Raw genomic sequence first — 27,207 nt, forward strand, 5'->3', positions numbered from 1 at the left:
ATTGGTGTGGTATGTACTCATTGGTGAGACTCGGGTCCTTGCAGATTCACGGGCTATACGACGTTCAGAACAAGATTGTAGAGGTAACTGGTTAATTAGCGGCTGTTGTAAAATCGATATTCTGATATTCTTTGAGTTAATTTGGGAAATAGAAACTCAATAAAAATTAGTTTTCCCATGGTGACCCAGGTTAATGAGTTAATAATTGCTTGATTCAGATAATCACGCAATTAGAAACTTTTAATCATTCGATGAACAACAGTCGTCACATGAACTACAACGTCAATACAACAGCATTGTTAGGATGAGCATGCCTCACACTCTCAACTGTGTCCTTGCTTACTGTGGGTCACCATAGTCACAGACTGAATGGAGTGGAGGTTGGGTCTGGGGCCAAAAGCCACAGGTAGGATTGGGCGCATTTCCGTTAATCACTGTTGACGTGTATTAGGCCAGTTCTCTGGGCTTGGCCTTGTCTGTCTTGTTACGTTCCAAATGGCACCCTATTTCCTATATAGTACACTACTTTTGACCAAAGCACTATATAGGGAATAGGGTGCCATTTGGGATGCATCCTCTGTCTTGTAGACAGTAGGCTAGGCCATGATGAGGCAACTGCTCCACAAGGGGCCACAGGAAAGCTCATCTGAGCCGGACTGCTGGATTAGACAGATTTAGCTAGTTCTTTGGACACGATGGCTCTCTAGAGCCCCCTCCCCTTCTGTAGTCTCTTCATAGAAAACCAGCTTCCAAACACAGCATTTCTGCAGGGGTCCAGACTTGTTGACCTTAGGCAACTTTATCATTCCACAGGCTACGTTACAGTATTTGTCAAAGGCTGCTGGTAATACAGTATTCACACGGTGAGAGACACCTTTTGATTAGGTCTACCCTGTCCATTCATTATAATCTACAAGGCAAAACTGATCCTAGATCAGCACTCCAATAATATGTGCCATGGTGTGTTGTAATCCTGTATGTTTATGTTTGACTCTGTCCTTATTGGTTTCCATTAACTCATTGACCGGTGTGAATATCTCATTGTGAGGTTAGTATTACAGGTCTAATCAGAGGGTGTTGTTTTTCTTTGCCTTGCAGGACAGTGGTATCATCTTGATACCTGGACAGGAGCCAGACCTAACGAAGACACTGGCCCATCTGCTGATCACATTATCCAATAAACCATGTTACCATTGTTGATTCACCGTTGCCGTAACGTCACCGTCATCAGCTGAGTGAGTGTCCAACTGTAGTCTGGCAAGAGACTAATGGCAAGACAACGAAAAGCAACAGATTATTTAATTATAATGTATATTCTGTGTATACTGTTCAAGTATAATTAGTTTGTTGGCTACCTACCTTCCTCTGTTTTTAATTGTATTTCCTATTCCCGGATCTGTTGATAATATGTCACCTGACTATAATGTGAAAACAACAAAGTTTAGCCATTTGACACAGAGAGATCAGCTGTATAAAGGTACTTGGAGAAAGACAAGTCAATTCAAAAACAGTGATTCATTTCAATATCTGAAATCTATTGAGTTGAGATTGAATTGAACCCAAGCCCTATTATAGACAACTGAATCAGCAGAAATGACTAAAGCTGGCAACATAAGCAGTCCAGAGAGTTTTGAGTTGAGAGTGAGTAGATGGTGAGGTCATAAAGGCAGCCCTCTGAGCCTTTGTCCTTTTAAGACTCCATCTACCCTTCTAGCGCTAACTTCCAAACAAGCCTCAGTCTGTCAATCAGGCCTCACCAGAGAGAGAGACCACCTGGCTGCTTTGCCCTAGTCTCAGCCATCTCACCTCAGAAACCACCTACTCTGCTCTCTGAGAAGGCATGCAAGGCAGTTATCCACTAATGACCGGACGTGTGACAGGTCTTGACCCGATCCCAAGCCCAGCGACATGCACATCCTTACTGACCTGTTCACCAGATGTGCTACCTGTCCTAGACATGCTGTTTTCAACTCTCTAGAGACAGCAGGAGCGGTAGAGATACTCTGAATGATCGGCTATGAAAAGCCAACTGACATTTACTCCTGAGGTGCTGACCTGTTGCACCCTCGACAACCACTGTGACTATTATTATTTGACCCTGCTGGTCATCATTGATTGATTGAACCCTACCTCTAACCCTACCTCCAACCCTACTTCTACCTCTAACCCTACATCTACCTCTAACTCTACCTCTACCTTTAACCCTACCTTTACCTTTAACCCTACCTCTAACCCTACTTCTAACCCTACCTCTACCTTTAACCCTACCTCTAACCCTACCTCTACCTTTAACCCTACCTCTAACCCTACCTCTAACCCTACTTCTAACCCTACTTCTAACCCTACCTCTAAACCTACCTCTAACCCTACCTCTAACCCTACCTCTACCCCTACCTCTACCCCTACCCCTACCTCTACCTCTAACCCTAACCATAGCTTCATTTCCACATTCTGGTTCAACCCTAACGCTAGCTTCATGTCCACATCCTGTTCAACCCTAACCATAGCTTCATGTCCACATCCTGTTCAACCCTAACCCTACCTTCATGTCCACATCCTGTTCAAACCTAGCCTCAACCATACCCATAACCCTAACCCTAGCCCAACCCTAACCCTTGCATGGAACACCCATATCCCCTCTGAGATGTTTCAGTGGTTTTACTTCACCCCCCTGGAAACAAGGATAACCCTCTGATTTCTTCTTCTTCTCTGTACAACTCCACTATTGGGTGTCAACTTCTTGTCTAGATAATTTATGGAACCTTCAAACAAGTGAACCCATGCGTGGACTGGAAAATTACGGCATATTCAACAGACTCCCAAAAGACATAGAAAATGATTTCCACTGGTTGATATGCTAGCTATGCCATTCTACTTCCAAAACCACAATGGCTTTAATAACAGCTCTCCCCCATGCATAGTCTCTAAGTATCCATAGCACAGATAGAAAACAGTGCTATCAAGACTTACTAAGGGGTCCCAGTTGGGACACAGTCGAGTCACTGAACTACATGCACGTCAGTTGTGTTACCATGCAAAGAGGAGATTTATCAACCAGCTGTGCATTTGCTTGGGATTCAGTTCTAATGGAAAGGTCATCGGGTGTAGCTCAAATCTGATCATGTAGTACTTCTCCAATGATGTGAATGCCATGACGCCAATAGAAAAGTGAATCATCCCTTTGATGGTCCAGATGGGCCAGATCACTTCCTGTTTTCTTCTCCTTGTGTTTTGAAACACAGGAAGACATAGTGGAGTGACTAGAGTTCTTTATAATAAATAAGTGTTAGCTTAAAGTTGCACTATGCAGAAATCGCTCCACCATTTCCTGGTTGCTAAAGTTCTAATAGTTTGCCTAATTTCAGTGTATGTGACAAAACAAGCAAGTATAGCGTAGAAAATCATTGTACCATCTAAACCACTGTTGAAATATATTTTCCATAACCAAAAATATTGTATTTTCAGCTGTTTGAAGCTGGTGTGCAAAACCGAAAGTAAAAGATGCAAAACCTACATTTAAGAATAGGACGCATAGAAATAGCATGAACAAAACAGATCTACCACTTCTTAGACTTTCTTTCAATGAGAATGATGGATCTATAACTCATGTTCTGTTATAATCTCCACCCAGCCCAGCCAGAAGAGGACTAGCCACCCCTCATAGCCTGGTTCCTCTCTAGGTTTCTTCCTAGGTTCTGGCCTTTCTAGGGAGTTTTTCTTAGCCACTGTGCGTCTACACCTGCATTGCTTGCTGTTTGTGGTTTTAGGCTGGGTTTCTGTGCAGCACTTTGTGACATCAGCTGATGTAAGAAGGACTTTATAAATAAATTTGATTGATACTGGAATGAATCCAATGCTCTATACCAAACACTTGCCCTTATTTAATGTCCTATTTACAGATGTCAATTGTCTGCCACAACAATGTTAGACGTTGTGAATACAATAGACAGACGGACAATTCCGTTTGCTGTTCTGTTCTGATTTCCTCTGTCCTGAAGGGAATAAGCACCTTTCCTGTCAGAAAGGATAAGTAGCATCTAGTCACCTGGTCTACCCCCTTGAGCTGCACTGTCCTGCTACAGGTCAGGTGAGCTTATTGGCAGCAATGTTCATTACTCACCACCAAATCAGCCTCCCGGAAAGATTGCATGTCTGTGTTGTGGTACAGCAGGTTCCACAAACACTGACCTCTACTGACTCACCTACACATACAGCTGTAATATCTTAATTTGAGCCAGTTTGCTACAGCAGGAAAATAATCCTGGAGAAACAGGACATTTTAATTATGTGGATTATTATGAATGGACATTTCTTGTAGGGTTTGATACATTTTAAAGTGGAAATTACAAACTTTAGAAGCCTTTTTAAAACTTGAATACACTACAAGTTTGCATTTCCTGCTGTGCGGGAAAATTCTCAGCGACAAAAGAGTGATCAAATTAAGATCCTACATCTGTACTCACATGAATTTATACTGACCTACTTATACTTACTGCTGTGTGTAATGGCATTGGGCAGAGAGGTTTCAAGATTGCCCTGAAAGACAGAGACAAAGGACACATTCACATGCTCTCTCTAGCTTAAATGAAGGCCACAATCAATTTGTGGGATTTTGAATGCATTTCACATCTGTTGATAGTGTCACCGTGAGAATCACATTTCACATTGTGAATCTCTGCAGTACTGTAAATATAAAAGGAATGAGTAAGTAATGAAATAATGTTTAAATCATTTAATAAGCAGACCAAGCCAATCATATCACTTAAATTAGCAACTTATAGGATATAAAGTGTGTCCAAGTAGGATAAGTTGTTTTTGCATGTTTTGCATCTGTGAAAATATGCAATTATATAAAAAATAAAATGACCATCACTATCCCTATTCCCAACATTGGCCTACACAGATTATTCACAAGTTAAACAACCATGCACGGTTAGAGTCTTGGAGTTAGAGTTAGAGTCTTGCTGAGGCACCACTAAAGCTTATCAAATAGGATTAGGAAGCAGAAAGAAATCTCTTGCCAAAGTCCCATCTGCTTACCTGAGTAAGGCTGGGGAGCTGTCTTCAGCACTGTAACCACATCCCGTTACACTGGGGGGACAGCCTAGCCCACGAGGAATAACCAGAGGAATAGCCCTATTTTTACACAATGCTATCAAGTGGATGGACAGCACACAAAACCCTAATGTTGATGAACTGAGAAGGATTGAGAAGATTTACTCTAGACTGGGGCTGCATCTTGGATCTTGGCTCTTTGAGAAATGCCGAGGCTAACGAGGAACTGTGTTTTTTGGGTTGTGTCGGCCATCCTTCTGACAGGATACTTTGACACAGGTAGGTACAGTAGAGGATTTAATGACGACTGTTTGACTTCTGGTCACATGTATAACTGTCTCATGTACTTTTACAGATGCTTCACATGGGGTTGCTATGGATAGAGGTTTGGTAGTGAAACACTTGATATCTCAAGACCCCTCTGGGATTTCAAGACAACTGGAGTCAGATGAAGGTCTGGAGGCCTTGACCCACAAGACATACAAAGGAAAGGGTGCTATTTCTAGAAGAAAGCGGAATATTCTTTTCCCCAGTGGAGTGAAGCTTTGCTCTCAAGAGACTGTAGACCAGGCGATAGAAAACCATCTGAAGTACTTTCACCAGCGAGGTAGGCTTTTTCACTACTGTATCTCATGGGCCCTGGGGATTCATTATGACCTGGAGTCTATTAACATTTAACATTTAAGTCATTTAGCAGACGCTCTTATCCAGAGCGACTTACAAATCTACAATCTTTGTTGTTCAGCCAGATTCATTGAATTCCTGTGGTGCATGCACTCTTATGCAAAAGCTTTTCAAAAGGGTTCTTCAGCTGTCCCCATAGAATAACCCTTTTGGTTCCAGGTAAAACCCTTTTGGGTTCCATGTAGAACCCTTTGTGGAAAGGGTTTTACGTGGAAGCCAAAAGGGTTCTACCTGGAAACAAAAGGGGTCTACCTGCAACCAACAAGGGTTCCTCAAAAGGTTCTCCTATGGGGACAGCCGAAGAACCCTTTTAGATTCTAGATAGTGCCTTTTTTTCTAAGAGTGTATGTGACAGAAGGCTAACAAAAACATTATATACCATCAAAATGAGTACAACTTTCTGTGATGATCTTATATTTAATTGGGAATGGACAGGTGGGGAAGATAAATAGATGTTTGTCATGTAAATGTGTGCTCTTTAATCACCTCCAACATGAACCATGCAGTAAGCAGTACTTTTCCAGCCTCTTTATTAAAGCCCTATGGTCATCCACGTGCATGGCTTCAGCCGTTGAAATACAGCCCGGTGTTACCATTCTCTATCAGTCGTTTGTTTGGAACAATGGTTCAGAACCTTGTTGGAACTCAAGGGAAATGACTAGAAGTCAATCAACGACAGTAACTAATCCATCATGATTCAAGGGCTATAGTTATGGTAGTCAGTCATGGAGGCTGAGAAACGCTCCACGTTTAAGGTCAAAGTCAAACGTCCAACCTCATTTTGGTACAGACTGATTGATACGGGTAAGGGCCAGATTTCAGGTGAGGCCAGGCAGAGAGCCTGGCACCAGACAGCCTTGCACCAGGGTGCCCTTCTGTCAGTTCAATACGAACACGTGGTGCTCCACCTGGGGAAGCTTAGAGAGAAAGCCCCAGTCCTCGGTCTGAACCCTGCCTCGCTACCGAAATAGTAGTCCTCTAGACATTGATCAGATGAGCCATGCTGCCAGGAAAATATGAGAGCCCTCAGGCCTGCTCCCGCTAGCTCCTCTACCAAGGCCTTTCTGGTTGTCCTCAGCCTCCAAACCTGAAATGTAGCCTACAGATGTGGCTGCAGATTGAGAGAAAAAGAAAGGGGGTTAACGTTTTTTGCCTGCTTTTTTTGTTCCAAAGCAGAGGTACTGGTACATTGTGAAAACCACATGTCTTGAGCTGAGAAGTAATTTCAATGTCAGCAGTGGTGGGGAAATGGTGATGCTGTCTGGAATGTGGGAGTATATGTGTGTATGGATCACAAATTGACCTCACATTTCCCTGATTGCCTTCATTTTTCATAGCTGTCCAGTGGAGAGATTTTTCCTGTCAGGATCGCTGGCTAAATGTCAGCTAAATGGCAATGTTTGTTTTGGTTTCCATGTCCGTGTACTACACAGTGTTATTTAAATCTAGATTGAATATTCATATACGTTAAGCGGGTCTTCCTATACATCCATCTGTGTCACAGAGTGTGACCTCTGTGTCACATGTCTCTGTGTCAATCAGAGTTGGGGTCAATTCCATTTCAATTCTGTCCAATCAGGAAGTACACACAAAATTACAGGTGTGAAAGCTAGTCTCTGACCCAGTCCTGTGTCTGTGTGCTGCCCAGTGTGTCAGGAGACGGTGTGGGAGGCGTTCAAGATCTTCTGGGACCGTCTACCTGAGAGAGATGAGTACCAGGCCTGGGTTAATTTATGTCAGGATGGAACTGTCAGCGTGATGGAGATTGGCAGCAACTTCAGCCGATCAGACGAGCACGTCTCTCTTGTTAGGGCTGTGAGTGAGAATTTTGTACAATTTGATGTGTATAACGTTACGGATATTGATGTGTGTGAGTATGCGTGTGTGTGTGTACAAGTGTGTGAAGTTTATTGGTATGCGATTGAGAAGCTTTAATTATCAATGGATTCTGTTTTTATTTCAGAGAGTGGTGATGACTGCTGCTCCGAATAGGTGAGTTCCAAACGTTCCAATGTCTCTGTGAGATACCAGCACTTGCATTCTGTCACAACGCAAAATAAGTACAGTGCCTTGCGAAAGTATTTGGCCCCCTTGAACTTTGCGACCTTTTGCCACATTTCAGGCTTCAAACATAAAGATATAAAACTGTATTTTTTTGTGAAGAATCAACAACAACTGGGACACAATCATGAAGTGGAACGACATTTATTGGATATTTCAAACTTTTTTAACAAAACAAAAACTGAAAAATTGGGCGTGCAAAATTATTCAGCCCCTTTACTTTCAGCTCATACAAGGAGAAGACTGATCAGAGATGCAGCCAAGAGGCCCATGATCACTCTGGATGAACTGCAGAGATCTACAGCTGAGGTGGGAGACTCTGTCCATAGGACAACAATCAGTCGTATATTGCACAAATCTGGCCTTTATGGAAGAGTGGCAAGAAGAAAGCCATTTCTTAAAGATATCCATAAAAAGTGTTGTTTAAAGTTTGCCACAAGCCACCTGGGAGACACACCAAACGTGGAAGAAGGTGCTCTGGTCAGATGAAACCAAAATTGAACTTTTTGGCAACAATGCAAAACGTTATGTTTGGCATAAAAGCAACACAGCTCATCACCCTGAACACACCATACCCACTGTCAAACATGGTGGTGGCAGCATCATGGTTTGGGCCTGCTTTTCTTCAGCAGGGACAGGGAAGATGGTTAAAATTGATGGGAAGATGGATCGAGCCAAATACAGGACCATTCTGGAAGAAAACCTGATGGAGTTTGCAAAAGACCTGAGACTGGGACGGAGATTTGTCTTCCAACAAGACAATGATCCAAAACATAAAGCAAAATCTACAATGGAATGGTTCAAAAATAAACATATCCAGGTGTTAGAATGGCCAAGTCAAAGTCCAGACCTGAATCCAATCGAGAATCTGTGGAAAGAACTGAAAACTGTTGTTCACAAATGCTCTCCATCCAACCTCACTGAGCTCGAGCTGTTTTGCAAAGAGGAATGGGAAAAAATTTCAGTCTCTCGATGTGCAAAACTGATAGAGACATACCCCAAGCGACTTACAGCTGTAATCGCAGCAAAAGGTGGCGCTACAAAGTATTAACTTAAGAGGGCTGAATAATTTTGCACGCCCAATTTTTCAGTTTTTGATTTGTTAAAAAAGTTTGAAATATCCAATAAATGTCGTTCCACTTCATGATTGTGTCCCACTTGTTGTTGATTCTTCACAAAAAATACAGTTTTATATCTTTATGTTTTGAAGCCTGAAATGTGGCAAAAGGTCGCAAAGTTCAAGGGGGCCGAATACTTTTGCAAGGCACTGTACATGCCTGGGTTACGCTCAGCAGGTGGCAACAATACAGAACGTTCGGGTCACTTAGAGCAGACGTACAGAATGTTGCACCCCGCTGAACGTCACTCACATTACTCAACCTCAACTCCTCATCAACCACATTGTATTTACACCACTTCCATGTTCTCCTCATCCCCGTCCCATCCCCGTCCCATCCCCGTCACATCCCCGTCCCATCCACGACCCATCTACGTCCCATCCACGTCCCATCCACGTCCCATCCCCGTCCCATCCCTGTCCCATCCACGTCCCATCCACGTCCCATCCACGTCCCATCCCCGTCCCATCAACGTCCCATCCCCGTCCCATCCACGTCCCATCCACGTCCCATCCCCGTCCCATCCCCGTCCAATCCACGTCCCATCCCCGTCCCATCCCCGTCCCATCCACGACCCATCCCCGTCCCATCCCCGTCCCATCCCCGTCCCCATCCACGCCCCATCCCCGTCCCATCCCCGTCCCATCCCCGTCCCATCCACGTCCCATCCCCGTCCCATCCCGTCCCATCCACGTCCCATCCCCGTCCCATCCCCGTCCCATCCACGACCCATCCACGTCCCATCCCCGTCCCATCCCCGTCCCATCCACGTCCCATCCACGTCCCATCCACGACCCATCCACGTCCCATCCCCGTCCCATCCACGACCCATCCACGTCCCATCCCCGTCCCATCCACGTCCCATCCCCGTTCCATCCACGTCCCATCCCCGTCCCATCCCCGTCCCATCCACGTCCCATCCATGTCCCATCCACGTCCCATCCACGTCAGCGAGCCCACAAGCTCAGGGTCCAAAGTGTGCAGGTAGGTCTGTTCCCAACACTAAAGCCTGCTGTCTTGGTGCCCACACAGCTCTATAGAAACACTGCTGTGTTGTATGCTATCCATAACAGTGATGTAGTCCCATGTAGATCAGTTGGTAGAGCATGGCGCTTGCAACACCAGGGTTGTGGGTTTGATTCCCACGGGGACTAGTATGAAAAAAGTATGAAAATGTATATAAGTCGCTCTGGATATGAGTCTGCTAAATGAAGAAGATGTAAGATGTAAATGTGACATCACGGCAGGCTCCGTGCACCACACAGCTCTGCAGCCTGCTCAACCTTTCCCCCCTCGCTTCAACCAGATTCATACAACTACTACATTGTTGTATGATCATAGCCACTGCTGTAGACAGCTTGCTGTGCCTGTAAGCTACACGCATGTAGACAGTAACAGCAAAGTATTATAGCAGGTCTACTTTTGTAATACCTGATAGTTACATACAGGGGTACAGTGTAACAACATGTAATACCTGGTAGTTCCATACAGGGGTACAGTGTAATACCTGGTAGTTACATACAGGGCTACAGTGTAATACCTGGTAGTTACATACAGGGCTACAGTGTAATACCTGGTAGTTACATACAGGGCTACAGTGTAATACCTGGTAGTTACATACAGGGCTACAGTATAACAACATGTAATACCTGGTAGTTACATACAGGGCTACAGTGTAATACCTGGTAGTTACATACAGGGCTACAGTATAACAACATGTAATACCTGGTAGTTACATACAGGGCTACAGTGTAATACCTGGTAGTTACATACAGGGCTACAGTGTAATCCTGGTAGTTACATACAGGGCTACAGTGTAATACCTGGTAGTTACATACAGGGCTACAGTATAACAACATGTAATACCTGGTAGTTACATACAGGGCTACAGTGTAATACCTGGTAGTTACATACAGGGCTACAGTATAACAACATGTAATACCTGGTAGTTACATACAGGGCTACAGTGTAATACCTGGTAGTTACATACAGGGCTACAGTGTAACAACATGTAATACCTGGTTTTGATTTACAAAATGTTTAAGATTTGCAAATGACATCACAATAGCATGAAAGCCATTTGAACAGGTATACCAGTTTGAAGTACTATGTAATTATTGTAATGACGCTGTACATTCCTGCGTAACTGCCATTTTATTACACAGGTATGAGGGGTCCTTCTTGTAAAGTGGGAGCTTTACAACCTAGAATCTTTTGTATCACATGTGGAAGTTACTGATTGATTGTCTCTCTTTCACACAGTCCAATATGTGGAAGTTACTGATTGATTGTCTCTCTTTCACACAGTCCAACATGTGGAAGTTACTGATTGATTGTCTCCCTTTCACACAGTCCAACATGTTGAAGTTACTGGTTGATTGTCTATCTTTCACACAGTCCAACAGGTTAAAGTTAGTCCAACAGTCCAACATGTTGAAGTTACTGATTGATTGTCTTTCAGGTTAAAGTTACTGATTGATTGTCTCTCTTTCACAGTCCAACATGTTGAAGTTACTGATTGATTGTTCTCTTTCACACAGTCCAACAGGTTAAAGTTACTGATTGATTGTCTCTCTTTCACACAGTCCAACATGTTTGTTACTGATTGATTGTTCTTTCACACAGTCCAACATGTTGAAGTTACTGATTGATTGTCTCTCTTTCACACAGTCCAACAGGTTAAAGTTACTGATTGATTGTCTCTCTTTCACACAGTCCAACATGTTGAAGTTACTGATTGATTGTCTCTCTTTCACACAGTCCAACATGTTGAAGTTACTGATTGATTGTCTCTCTTTCACACAGTCCAACATGTTGAAGTTACTGATTGATTGTCTCTCTTTCACACAGTCCAACATGTTGAAGTTACTGATTGATTGTTACTGATTGATTGTCTCTTTCACACAGTCCAACATGTTAAAGTTTGATTGATTGTCTCTCTTTCACACAGTCCAACAGGTTAAAGTTACTGATTGATTGTCTCTCTTTCACACAGTCCAACATGTTGAAGTTACTGATTGATTGTCTCTCTTTCACACAGTCCAACATGTTGAAGTTACTGATTGATTGTCTCTCTTTCACACAGTCCACCATGTTAAAGTTACTGATTGATTGTCTATCTTTCACACAGTCCAACATGTTGAAGTTACTGATTGATTGTTTCTCTTTCACACAGTCCAACATGTTGAAATTACTGATTAATTGTCTCTCTTTCACACAGTCCAACATGTCAAAGTTACTGATTGATTGTCTCTCTTTCACACAGTCCAACATGTTGAAGTTACTGATTGATTGTCTCTCTTTCACACAGTCCAACATGTTGATTACTGATTAATTGTCACACAGTCTCAAAGTTACTGATTAATTGTCTCTCTTTTCCAACATGTTGAAGTTACTGATTGATTGTCTCTCTTTCACACAGTCCAACATGTTGAAGTTACTGATTGATTGTCTATCTTTCACACAGTCCAACATGTTGAAGTTACTGATTGATTGTTTCTCTTTCACACAGTCCAACATGTTGAAATTACTGATTAATTGTCTCTCTTTCACACAGTCCAACATGTCAAAGTTACTGATTGATTGTCTCTCTTTCACACAGTCCAACATGTTGAAGTTACTGATTGATTGTTTCTCTTTCACACAGTCCAACATGTTGAAGTTACTGATTGATTGTCTCTCTTTCACACAGTCCAACATGTTGAAGTTACTGATTGATTGTTTCTCTTTCACACAGTCCAACCGCGGCAACTCCACCAGAATTGGCCACCACCCAAAAAGGTTGACCTCTTAACCTCAATTCAGTGTCTGGGCAAAATGCATCTTTCTTTTATGCCATCTGTTGATCAGTGACAGTATAGCTAGACTATTAGCCCCTGTCTGTAGTGTAGTACTGTCTTTAGGTTATTGTGGGTGCTGCATAGGACTACTGTAGCCTGATCAAGACACGCGTTGCTCCCGGAATAGGCCTTTAATCCTTCCTAATGACACACCACGTTGTCAATGGACAGTGGATAGAGGGACCGCTAGACTTTCCTAAGAGATTGTCTGAACCACTTGTCTGAACTCACTGCTTTTCAAGTTCAGTGCCAGACATGTTCAGTAGCAATTCATTGATGTCATGTAGAATGTTTTCTTATATACAGTGGGGCAAAAAAGTATTTAGTCAGCCACCAATTGGTCAAGTTCTCCCACTTAAAAAGATGAGAGAGGCCTGTAATTTTCATCATAGGTACATTTCAACTATGACAGACAAAATGAGAAAAAAAATCCAGAAAATCACATTGTAGGATTTTTAATGAATTTATTTGAAAATGATGGTGAAAAATAAGTATTTGGTCAATAACAAAAGTTTATCTCAATACTTTGTTATATACCCTTTGTTGGCAATGACAGAGGTCAAACGTTTTCTGTAAGTCTTCACAAGGTTTTCACACACGGTGTCACGCCTTGGTCTTAGTATTGTGTGTTTTAGTTTATTAGTTAGTCAGACCAGGGTGTGACATGGGGTCATTATGTATTGTATTTTCGTTTTGGGGTTTGTAATGTTTGGGTTTGTAGTTGATTAGGGGTGTGTGTGTGTGTTAATTAGGTTGGCTCCCTGAGGCGGTTCTCAATCGGAGTCAGGTGCTTCTCGTTGTCGCTGATTGGGAACCGTATTTAGGTAGCCTGATTTCGCTTTGCATTTCGTGGGTGATTGTCCCTGTCTCTGTGTAGGTTGCACCAGTCAGGCTGTATTTGGTTTCGTTCTGTTTGTTGTTTTTTTGTTGTATTTATTTAGTTATTCGTGTTAGTTCGTTCGTTTTGTCTTCTTTAAATAAACATGAGTAACTTACACGCTGCATTTCGGTCCGACTCTCCTTCAACAACAAAAGAACGCCGTTACAGAATCACCCACCAAACACGGACCGAGCAGCGTGTCAACAGGCAGGTGCAGCGCATAGAGGAGCCGCGCAAAGAGGAGCCTCGTTTTAAGGATTTCTGGACATGGGAGGAAATCCTGGACGGAAGAGGACCCTGGGCTAAACCAGAAGAGTGTAGCCGACCTAAAGCGCAGCAGGCGAAGAGTAAACAGGAGCAGCGTGTCTACAGGCAGGAGCAGCGCAAACAGGAGCTACACGAGAAACAACAGAAGCAGCTTCAGTGGGAGAGGCTACACCATTTGGAGAATTGGACATGGGAGGAGGAACTGGACGGAAAAGGACCCTGGGCTCAGCCTGGTGATTATCGCCTCCCCAAGGAGGAATTAGAAGCGGCTAAAGCGGAGAGGCGCAAATATGAGGAGGCAGCACGGCGATGTGGATGGAAGCCCGAAAAACAGCCCCAAAATTTTTTGGGGGGGGGGCTATCAGGGGGAGTGGCTGAGTCAGGAGACAGACCTGAGTCAACTCTCCCTGTTTATTGTGAAGAGCCAAGGAGGAGGTCTGAACCAGTGTTGGAGGTGAGCGAAGCAGAGACTGTGAAGGAGTTAATGGGAAAATTGGAGGAAAGTTTAATGAGGGAGTTGCTAGTTTGGTGCTTTAGATATAATATTCGGCCGACGGAGCGTGTCGGGGATTTGATGGCACCTGGGTCAGCACTCCATACTAGTCCTGAGGTGCGTGTTAGTCGGCTGGTGGAAAGTGTGCCAGCCTCACGCACTAAGCCTCCTGAGTACCTACCTAGCCTTGCACGTCCTGTGCGAGTCCTGCATTCAGGCTCTCCAGTACACCTTCACGGTCCAGTCCATCCTGTGCCACCTTCACACACCAGTCCTCCGGTAGTAGCTCCTCACACCAGGCTTCCCGTGCCTGTCCTTTATCTAGAACCACCTCCACACCCCAGCCCTCCAGTAGCAGCTCCCCGCACTAGGCTTCCTGTGCGTGTCCTCGGCCCAATACCACCAGTGCCAGCACCACGCATCAGGCCTACAGTGCGCCTCGCCTGTTCAGCGCAGCCAGCGCTTTCTCCCTCTCCTGCGCTGTCGGAGTCTCCCGTCTGTTCAGCGGTTCTAGAGCCTTCCTCCTCTACAGCGCTGCCGGAGCCTCCTGTCTGTATACAGCAGCCTGAGCTGCTAGTCTGCATGGAGTTGCCAGTCTGCATGGAGCTGCCAATCTGCAAGAAGCCGCCAGAGCTGTCAATCTGCATGGAGCAGCCAGAGCCGTCAGTCAGCATGAAGCAGCAAGATCTGCCAGTCAGCCAGACTCTTCCAGATCTGCCAGTCAGCCAGACCATTCCAGTCAGCCAGACTCTTCTAGATCTGCCAGTCAACCAGACTCTTCCAGATCTGCCAGTCAACCAGACTCTTCCAGATCTGCCAGTCAACCAGACTCTTCCAGATCTGCCAGTCAACCAGATTCTTCCAGATCTGCCAGTCAACCAGACTCTTCCAGATCTGCTAGTCAGCCAGGATCCGCCAGTCGGCCAGGATCCGCCAGTCAGCCAGGATCTGCCAGTCAGCCAGGATCTGCCAGATCTGCCTGTCAGCCAGGATCCGCCAGTCAGCCAGGATCTGCCAGATCTGCTAGTCAGCCAGGATCCGCCAGTCGGCCAGGATCCGCCAGTCGGCCAGGATCCGCCAGTCGGCCAGGATCCGCCAGTCAGCCAGGATCCGCCAGTCAGCCAGGATCCGCCAGTCAGCCAGGATCCGCCAGTCAGCCAGGATCCGCCAGTCAGCCTGGATCTGCCGGATTCTACTTCCTGGCTGGGCTTTTTCTCAGTACTGGGCTTTTTCTCAGTGCTGGGCTGCATCTCAGTGCTGAGCTGCCCCTCTGTCCCGAGCTTCCCCTCTGTCCCGAGCTGTCCCTCAGTCCCGAGCTGTCCCTCAGTCCCGAGCTGCCTCAGTCCCGAGCTGCCCCTCAGTCACGAGCTGCTTTTCTATTATGTAGGGTTCTGGGTGAGGACTATTCGGCCATGGTCGGCGGTTAGGGTGGATTATCTATGGACGCGAAGGGGAGAAACATTGACATTTTTGAAGTGGGGTCCACGTCCGGAGCCGGAACCGCCACCATGGACAGACGCCCACCCCGACCCTCCCTATGGTTTTGAGGTGCGTTCGGGAGTCCGCACCTTAGGGGGGGGTTCTGTCACGCCTTGGTCTTAGTATTGTGTGTTTTAGTTTATTAGTTAGTCAGACCAGGGTGTGACATGGGGTCATTATGTATTGTATTTTCGTTTTGGGGTTTGTAGTGTTTGGGTTTGTAGTTGATTAGGTGTGTGTGTGTGTGTTAATTAGGTTGGCTGCCTGAGGCGGTTCTCAATCGGAGTCAGGTGCTTCTCGTTGTCGCTGATTGGGAACCATATTTAGGTAGCCTGATTTCGCTTTGCATTTCGTGGGTGATTGTCCCTGTCTCTGTGTAGGTTGCACCAGTCAGGCTGTATTTGGTTTCATTCTGTTTGTTGTTTTTTTGTATTCATTTAGTTATTCGTGTTAGTTCGTTCGTTTTGTCTTCTTTAAATAAACATGAGTAACTTACACGCTGCATTTCGGTCCGACTTTCCTTCAACAACAAAAGAACGCCGTTACACACGGTTGCTGTTATTTTGGCCCATTCCTCCATGCAGATCTCCTCTAGAGCAGTGATGTTTTGGGGCTGTTGCTGGGCAACACGGACTTTCAACTCCCTCCAAAGATTTTCTATGGGGTTGAGATCTGGAGACTGGCTAAGCCACTCCAGGACCTTGAAATGCTTCTTACGAAGCCACTCCTTCGTTGCCCGGGTGGTGTGTTCGGGATCATTGTCATGCTGAAAGACCCAGCCACATTTCAACTTCAATGCCCTTGCTGATGGAGGGAGGTTTTCACTCAAAATCTCACGATACATGGCCCCATTCATTCTTTCCTTTACACGGATCAGTCGTCCTGATCCCTTTGCAGAAAAACAGCCCCAAAGCATGATGTTTCCACCCCAATGCTTCACAGTAGGTATGGTGTTCTTTGGATGCAACTCAGCATTCTTTGTCCTCCAAACAGTTTTTTGCAGTTTTTACCAAAAAGTTATATTTTGGTTTCATCTGACCATATGACATTCTCCCAATCTTCTTCTGGATCATCCAAATGCTCTCTAGCAAACTTCAGACGGGCCTGGACATGTACTGGCTTAAGCAGGGGGACACGTCTGGCACTGCAGGATTTGATTCCCTGGTGGCGTAGTGTGTTACTGATGGTAGGCTTTGTTACTTTGGTCACAGCTCTCTGCAGGTCATTCACTAGGTCCCCCCGTGTGGTTCTGGGATTTTTGCTCACCGTTCTTGTGATCATTTTGACCCCACGGGGTGAGATCTTGCGTGGAGCCCCAGATCGAGGGAGATTATCAGTGGTCTTGTATGTCTTCCATTTCCTAATAATTGCTCCCACAGTTGATTTCTTCAAACCAAGCTGCTTACCTATTGCATATTCAGTCTTCCCAGCCTGGTGCAGGTCTACAATTTTGTTTCTGGTATCCTTTGACAGCTCTTTGGTCTTGGCCATAGTGGAGTTTGGAGTGTGACTGTTTGAGGTTGTGGACAGGTGTCTTTTATACTGATAACAAGTTCAAACAGGTGCCATTAATACAGGTAACGAGTGGAGGACAGCGCAGCCTCTTAAAGAAGAAGTTACAGGTCTGTGAGAGCCAGAATGCTTTCTTGTTTGTAGGTGACCAAATACTTATTTTCCACCATAATTTGCAAACAAATTAATTAAAAATCCTACAATGTGATTTTCTGGATTCTTTCTCCTCATTTTGTCTGCCATAGTTGAAGTGTACCTAAGATGAAAATTACAGGCCTCTCATCTTTTTAAGTGGGAGAACTTGCACAATTGATGGCTGACTAAATACTTTTTTGCCCCACTGTAATTGTATTCTGTGTCACGTATAATAAACTCTCTTTTTATTCATACTTATATATTCTTTGTTTCTGGGTCCCTTCTTGTTTTCTTCTGTAGACAATGAAGTCATTGTCGTACAGACAGACACCTTCCCAACCTTGCGAGGAGATGTTGACGTCATTCCTGTAATTACTGCAGAGCCAGTTGAGGAGGTCACAGAGATTGTCCCGCCAGAAACTACTGACTCTGTGACTGAAGATGCTGACATCGACGTCACCTCAGAGACCGACGAGACAATACAGGAGATAGGAGAGGACGCCACTACCGAAGCTGCCTTTGACGTCATCCCCGAAACAGCAGTTGAAGTCATTGCTGAGACTAGCGATGAGGCTGTCCAGGAGGTTAATGTGGCTGCTGTTGAGGAAACATCCGATGCTACCTCAGATGACACTGTGGAGATCACACCTGAATCTATTGTCACTGTCATCCACAAGCCCATTAATGAGGTAATTGGGAAAATGTATGAGGAAGTAATCTCAGATACCACACACAATACAGTGGAGGAGGCAGAAGAGGCCGCTGCAGAGGTCCCACCAGAAGCTGCCATTGTGATCCCTATAGAGGTCCCATCAGAGGCTGCCATTGAGATCCCTGCAGAGGTCCCATCAGAGGCTGCTGTTGAGATCCCTGCAGAGGTCCCTGCCATCGATATGCCTGTTGGGTCCACAGACAAGGATATCCCAAAACCTGAAATAACATTTATTCCAGAAACTTTTTTGGAGGACATTTCTGAAACCACTTCTGAAGCGCCTTCGGAGGCTGCCACAGAAATCACTTCAGATACCATAGATAAGGAGATCACAGAGGGTACTACAGAAATCACTTCAGACACCATAGACAAGGAGATCACAGAGGGTGCCACAGAAATCAATTCAGATACCATAGACAAGGAGATCACAGAGGGTGACACAGAAATCACTTCAGACACCATAGACAAGGAGATCACAGAGGGTACTACAGAAATCACTTCAGATACCATAGACAAGGAGATCACAGAGGGTGCCACAGAAATCACTTCAGATACCATAGACAAGGAGATCACAGAGGGTGACACAGAAATCACTTCAGACACCATAGACAAGGAGATCACAGAGGGTACTACAGAAATCACTTCAGATACCATAGACAAGGAGATCACAGAGGGTGCCACAGAAATCACTTCAGACACCATAGATGAGGAGATTAAAGAGGCTGCCATAGAGGTCACTTCAGATACCACAGATGAGGAGATCACAGAGGCTGCGGTAGAAGAAAACATCACTTTGGAGACCACTTCAGACATTGCTACCAAAGCAACGTCAGAAGATACTACAGATGAGGATATTCCAGAGGATGCAGCAGAATTAACTCCAGACATTTCTCCAGAGGACACTTCTGAGACTACAGATGAGGAAGCTGCAGCAGAGTTGATTCCAAAAGCTTCTCCAGAGGACACTTCAGAGCCTGAAGCTGCCATGGAGATCCCTTCAGAGGGTTCAGATGGAGACGTTCATGAGCTCCCTGTGGAGGTCACCTCAGAGGATTCAGATGGAGACGTTCATGAGCCCCCTGTGGAGGTCACCTCAGAGGATTCAGATGGAGACGTTCAGGAGCTCCCTGTGGAGGTCACCTCAGAGGATTCAGATGGAGACGTTCATGAGCCCCCTGTGGAGTTCACCTCAGAGGATTCAGATGGAGACGTTCAGGAGCTCCCTGTGGAGGTCACCTCAGAGGATTCAGATGGAGACGTTCATGAGCCCCCTGTGGAGTTCACCTCAGAGGATTCAGATGGAGACGTTCAGGAGCTCCCTGTGGAGGTCACCTCAGAGGATTCAGATGGAGACGTTCATGAGCCCCCTGTGGAGGTCACCTCAGAGGATTCAGATGGAGACGTTCAGGAGCCCCCTGTGGAGGTCACCTCAGAGGATTCAGATGGAGACGTTCATGAGCCCCCTGTGGAGGTCACCTCAGAGGATTCAGATGGAGACGTTCATGAGCCCCCTGTGGAGGTCACCTCAGAGGCTACCGTAAATGTTGCCCCAGAAGACACTGAAGAGGAGACCCCTGAGATTTTAGAGGAAGTTATCTCAGACGACACAATGCATTTGATTCTCGAGGCTACTGAGGAGATCACTCCAGAGACTGTACTAGAGGTTACTTTGGCCACTACTACTAATGAAGTGGTAATAGAGATTGGTCCTGAGGAAGAAGTCACTCCAGAAACTTCCGGAAATGCCGTTCAAGAGGATGTAACAGGGATCACTGAAGAAGCAACAATTAAGGCTGAAGTCACTCCTGAGACTGAAGAAGAGATGAAGGAAGTTACGGTGGAGGTCACCTCTGAAGCCACTTTGGAGGTCACTGCTGAGGTTGAAGTAGAGGTAACTCCAGAATATGTAGTGGAGGAACCTCCAGAGGCTGAGGAGATTACAGAAGAAACTGCAGTAGAGGACAATCCCGAGGTGGAGATAGATGTAACTCCAGAGTCTACTGAAGAATTTCCTGAGGAAGCAGAAGAGGTCCCTATGGAGACTGCAGTGGAAGACACTCCAGAGGCTGTAGAAGAAATTCCCCCAGAGACTGTAGAGATAACGCTGGCAGCTGCTGAAGAAGACTCAACAGAAACTGTAGAAGAAATAGATTCAGTTACTCCAGAAGAGATGACACCAGAACCTTCAGACGAAGAAATTCCAGAAACTTCAGAGGAGGAAATTCTAGAACCATCAGAGGAGGAAACTCCAGAGGTTTCAGAAGGGGTCCCAACTGAGGCAGTAGATGAGATCATTCCAGAAGCTACAGAAGAGGCTTCCAAAAAGATAATGACAGAAACTACAGAAGAGGCTTCCGAAGAGATCATTCTAGAACCTTCAGAAGCTGCAGCAGAGATAACCACAGAGGCTGCAGGTGAGTCCACTCCAGAAGCGACACAGGAGGCTGCTGTGGAGATTACTCATGAGGTCACCACTGAAACTGGAATTTTGACGGACACAGAGGAGAACAATAATGGCGATCGTTATAGGGATGCAGAGGAGAACAATAATGGTGGTCGTTATAGGGTCACAGAAGAACCAGAAGAAACAAATGATGACTTCCTGGGGATCCAAGATATCATAACAGAGGTGGAAAACACGGTAAGCAATGATGAGGTTATTATTATTGCAATCAATGAAATACAGAATCAATAATCAAATTGTTCCTTCATAAAGGATTAGAAGCCTTCTTAAACACACAATAAGAGAGGTGCATCAGCTATAGACTAAAGACACTGTCTACCGAAATGAATGAGAGTGAAGTGATATTGTAATGATGTGATCTGTTTTTGTGTCCTGTGTTTAGCTGGCCAATGAGATCGAGGACATCATGACGAGGCCGTCCACACCCATGAAGGAGCAGGTGGTAGAACTCAGCATCCAGCTGAAGGGAGAGAACTACAACGACGCCCTGAGAGACCCCTCTAGCTTCTACTACCAGCGCGTGGCCAAACATTTCACCCATAAGGTACAGTAGAGTTGGTATACTGCTGTCCCCATGCAGGCTCTTGGTAAAAACAATTGTTTGCTCCCATCCTTTTTGACACCTGCTTTTGTTTTTGTTTTCACATACAGGATGTACACTGAGTGTACAGAACATTAGGAACACCTTCCTAATATTGAGTTGCACCCCGTTTGCCCTCAGAACAGCCTCAATTCGTCAGGGCATGGACTCTACAAGGTGTCGAAAGCGTTCCACAGGGATGCTGGCCCATGTTGACTCCAATACTTTCCTGTTGTGTCAAGTTGGCTGTATGTCCTTTGGGTGGTGGACCATTCTAGATACACTGTTGCGTTGCAGTTTGAAACACTCTAACCGGTGTGCCTGGCACCTGCTATCATACCCAGTTCAAAGGCACTCAAATCATTTGTCTTGCCAATTCACCTTCTGAATGGCACAAATACCCAATCCATGTCTCAATTGTCTCCGGGCTTAAAAATCCTTCTTTAACCCATCGTCTCCCCTTCATCTACACTGTCTGAAGTGGATTTAACAGGTGACATCAATAAGGGATCCATCTGTCATGGAAAGCAGGTGTTCCTAATGTTTTGCACAGTGTATTTTACATGATTAACTCTTGCGTGTACAGAGTAGAAACAGAAAGTTCGGAAGAGGTTGAACGATATCTATATATATTCTACTGTATCTATTTACTGTAAACAGCTTTCGAATGTTGTACTGGTTGTCCGGGCTTGCCAGCTATATACTGTATTCACTAAAGAACAGGAAGAAACCTGCCTGGAAAAATCAGAGGTCCACCAGTCAGTGTGACAGCTCTGGAAACATGTCCTCTGCTGGGAACCCACAGTGACGGACGGTGTAGTCCCATCGCTGGATGTTGCCACCTCACATTTTGTCCTTTTATGTCAGAGCAGAGGCCATTAGTTATAGACGTGTCCCAAATGGCCGCCTATTTCCCAATATAGTGCAGTGCTTTTGACCAGGGCCTGATCAGAGCCCCATGGGGTTCGGGTCAAAATTAGTGCACTAAATAGGGAATAGGGTGTCATTTGAGATGCAGACATACAGAGAGAATGAATAAGTAAACAACAGGACAGAGCCTTACTGCTGCTGGCCAAGAGGGGAAAGAAGGGAGGTGACACAGATCCCAGAGGACAGCTTTAGCACACAGACAGCCACTACACAGACTTGGAGAGGGGACTGACTTGATGTTTGTCTATACTGCAGTAACTGATCATACTATGTGGTCCTGGACTGAGAATGATATCGCTAACTGGTGGCGTAAAGGATTCACAGTACTGGTGTAGACGCAGGCCTGTCTGGCGAACAGGGTGGGTCTTTTTCATTCTCCTGACAAAAACTCCAACTTGACCTGCTAATTAACTAAGTGTGTTTTCTTTTCATCGTTCTCATCTAGATTGAAGATGCATTTGAAAGGTTACCAGGGTTCAAGAAGGTCTTTGTAGTTGAATTCAGGTAAGCGTCATTAACAGCTATAAATCCATTGATCTACTACCTATAAAGCATCATATTTAATTGAACAGGCAATATGCTATTTCAATATCAAGTTCTAATATTTCTTTGTCTTTTCCAAATGTGTCCAGGCCTCAGAAGGACCTCCAAAGGTAAGCATGTTTTCTTTCTTCTGACCCAAATAACTGTCTCACAAGGTTTACATCCAGTTGGCTACAGATGTTCATGTGAATATTCTAAAATCTGCATAAAAACCACATGCTTGTTGCGGATAAAACGGTGTGTGTGATGATGTAGTGCACATGGAAATCACTTTTGCATTTAAATTCCCATGTACTGAATAATAAATCCAAATTAAATGGGTTTCCCTCACAACTCTAATGATGTTTTTTTTCACCACAAATGTTGCATTATATAGTGAATGTGCCCACTATGACTTTGGCACGTGCACTCTAGCCAACAGATAGCATATACAGCAGGCTACTTTAACGATGAGATTGTTATGGATAATCATTTTGATTTGTCAAACGGCAGCCAGCCAAGCATCGATCATCATGTCACCAGAATAAGACCCTCAATATTTATCAATGTATGCACATAGAGGCGTTTCCACCGCCATATCTCGCATAATTAACTCCCACCTTGTCTAGCGGATTTGTTTTTTCGACAGATTTACTGACAGATTTGCTGTTCCCATCAGGCCTGTCGTGACATTTTTTATCCAACATGTACTTTACTCGCATTAAAAGGATGGCTGGAAACCTGGTTACTGTTAAAATGCATTCACATGTCAGGATTTATGGCTCCTAAATCCATGACAACGACCACTGACACACTCATTACAGTTGATGACGTCCTGGAGAGTGCTGTAATAACAGGCTAGATACCTGTGTGAAAGTGCACTGGAGCGTGATAAATCCATCTCATTGCAATGCTATCACTCCCAGTTCAACCATTATGACTGCACAGTTGAGCTAACCCAAATCCCACTGAGTCTATCTCACATGTATCTCTACTAATGGGATATGCATGTGCATCTGTGTCTGGCTGAGCCAAAGAACCAAGTCTTTACCGTACCTACTGCATGGTTAGATGTTTTCTGCTTACTTGCCACAGTCTTCAGATCAGTTGTTCCACACTATGTTTACCAGCATTACAAGCATACTTCCAATGCCTGTCAATCATTATAGCTCAGTGCACCGGCAGCATTGCAGACACGAAAAGCACAAAAACCGAAGCTAAAACATGTGATTCCTTTTGGCTACATGTCACATTGAACTTCTATGTGTTTTCTGTTAGTTGGCGTCTTTATATTACACGAGTTCTGCAATGCTCCAGTTTACAGTTAATGGTCTTGCAATGGTCAATCACCCCCAAAGTGGGGTAAGCCCCATCGCTCACCCCGCAGGCCCCCTGCCAGTCATGATGATGAGATTAAAGGCAGAGCTTTATGACAAGATCACTTTCCTCCTGACTGTCAACCAGTACGGAGGCTCCAGGCCAGATTGCCCCGCGGGTTTAGCCCCTCACTGGTTTCCCCTATGAACTGGCATCGTGGAAAACTAAACGTTGCGAGCACAGTGAGGCCTTTAAACCACCTTCGGCTCTTCACAGTTTGTTCTGCAGGTCATATAAAGCCCTGTTAGCATGCAACCTTTAAACGGAGCTGCCAGGGAATTAGAGCTGAAGGAGAATTGAGCTGTCTGGGGGGAGAAAGGGAAGATGGTCATAAACTGACCAGGTTCTCCCACATGAAGGGGAAATATTATGCCTCAGAACTCAGTATCTAGATTAGGATATAGCTTCTCCAAGCTAGGACCACTTTAAAGTTCCAATGCAGCCATTTTTATCTCAATATCAAATCATTTCTGGGTAACAATTAAGTATCTTACTGTGATCGATTTCAGTTAAAATAGTCAAAAAGAAACAGAAATATCTTCTCAGCAATTAACACTTTCTCAAGCGAGAATTTCCCTCAGACTGTCTGGGAGTGGTCTGAGTGAGGAGGGGAAAACTAGCTGGTATTGGCAGAGAGGTTTGAAACTCTCTTTCTAATTGTTCTATTAAATAACTGACCGCATGGTGATGTAACCATGGAAAGGCATAAGCTCCATACCACCAAAACAGGCAGAAATTTCAGGCAGTCTTTTTAAACAGCTCTTATACTTAAAGGGCATAATTATCATAATTTTCACAATTCCACAGTAAAATTCCAACCTCAATGTGTGGAAATATCCATAAAACACAGGAAAATCACGTTTTTGACTGCACTGTGCCTAAACTAGGACCTCTTTAAGCTAGGACCTCTGTAATAATTAAGCTAGGACCTCTTTAAGCTAGGACCTCTTTAAGCTAGGAACTCTTTAAGCTAGGAACTCTTTAAGCTAGGAACTCTTTAAGCTAGGACCTCTTTAAGCTAGGAACTCTTTAAGCTAGGAACTCTTTAAGCTAGGAACTCTTTAAGCTAGGAACTCTTTAAGCTAGGAACTCTTTAAGCTAGGAACTCTTTAAGCTAGGACCTCTTTAAGCTAGGAACTCTTTAAGCTAGGACCGCTCTAAGCTAGGACCTCTTTAAGCCAGGACCTCTTTAAGTCAGGAACTCTTTAAGCTAGGACCGCTTTAAGCTAGGACCTCTTTAAGCTAGGACCTCTTTAAGCTAGGAACTCTTTAAGCTAGGAACTCTTTAAGCTAGGAACTCTTTAAGCTAGGACCTCTTTAAGCTAGGAACTCTTTAAGCTAGGAACTCTTTAAGCTAGGAACTCTTTAAGCTAGGAACTCTTTAAGCTAGGAACTCTTTAAGCTAGGACCTCTTTAAGCTAGGAACTCTTTAAGCTAGGACCGCTCTAAGCTAGGACCTCTTTAAGCCAGGACCTCTTTAAGCCAGGAACTCTTTAAGCTAGGACCACTTTAAGCTAGGACCTCTTTAAGCTAGGAACTCTTTAAGCTAGGAACTCTTTAAGCTAGGACCGCTTTAAGCTAGGACCTCTTTAAGCTAGGACCTCTTTAAGCTAGGACCGGTTTAACCAACCCTTGTGGGTAAACTCACACAATCACTAATTATGTTTTCACAGCACTTTCCCTAATTTTTATGACTTGTTTTAAGTATTTGTTTAGCTCTTATAATGTTTTATTACGTCCAACATGAAATGATGTCTTATTATGTGGCATCTACAAACTGGGAATCACTTGTGATCCCTATGAGAGCATTATGACTGCATTATAACCTGTGGGCTCTAAGTAAAGTGTAACAATAATTTATACTTGAGACATTTGAGCCATGCAACCTTATCTCAAGATGTTCCTTATTGTGTCTCTCTGTTCTTCATGTGTCTCTCTGTTCCTCAATGTGTCCTCTCTGTTCCTCAATGTGTTTCTCTGTTCCTTATTGTGTCTCTCTGTTCCTTATTGTGTCTCTCTGTTCTTCAATGTGTCTCTCTGTTCCTCAATGTGTCGCTCTCTGTTCCTCAATGTGTCTCTCTATGTTCCTTATTGTCTCTCTGTTCCTCAATATTTTTTTCTGAACCTCAATGTGTCTCTCTCTCTCTCTGTTCCTCAATGTGTCTCTCTGTTCCTCAATGTATCTCTCTGTTCCTTATTGTGTCTCTCTGTTCCTCAATATTTTTTTCTGATCCTCAATGTGTCTCTCTCTCTCTGTTCCTCAATGTATCTCTCTGTTCCTTATTGTGTCTCTCTGTTCCTTATTGTGTTTCTCTGTTCCTCAATGTGTCTCTCTGTTCCTCAATGTGTCTCTCTGTTCCTAAATTTGTCTCTGTTCCTCAATGTGTCTCTCTGTTCCTAAATTTGTCTCTGTTCCTCAATGTGTCTCTCTGTTCCTCAATGTGTCTCTCTGTTCCTCAATGTCGCTCTCTGTTCCTCAATGTGTCTCACTGTTCCTCAATGCGTCTCTCTGTTCCTCAATGTGTCTCACTGTTCCTCAATGTGTCTCTCTGTTCCTCAATGTGTCTCTCTGTTCCTCAATATGTCTCTCTATCAAATGAATTTTGCTCCTCTAGGGGTATGTTGTCTGTGGTAGTCCACTACGCAGTGACTCTGGAAGTGGACGGGGCAGGCATCAGTAAGGAGACCATGGACTACATCAACCTCCAGTCCAACGTGGTGGAGAAGTCTTACCGTGATGCCATTGAACGCCCCACTGTGGTTTACACCATAACAGACTTCCGAAACTACATCACTGAAGCCCTGCACAAGGAGAACTTCATGAGCAACACCACTCTGGATGTAGACCCTGACTCACTGCAGCTAGAGCCAGGTAGGTCTACAGACCGGCTAAACTGTACAACAGGTGGTCATGAACTCTGGTCCTAGAGAGGTACATTATGAGAAGGCTTTTATTCCAGCCCAGAACTTACACACCAAACCAGACTAATAATAGTATTGAGGATTAGTTGATCTAGTACAATTACGTGTGTTAGTGCTGAAACAAAAGCTTGCTCAGAGAGCAGTCCTCCAGGAACAGGGTTGGCGACCACTGCTAAA

The sequence above is a fragment of the Oncorhynchus masou genome, chromosome 7 (assembly GCF_036934945.1).
Source record: "Oncorhynchus masou masou isolate Uvic2021 chromosome 7, UVic_Omas_1.1, whole genome shotgun sequence".
Taxonomy (NCBI): Eukaryota; Metazoa; Chordata; class Actinopteri; order Salmoniformes; family Salmonidae; genus Oncorhynchus; species Oncorhynchus masou.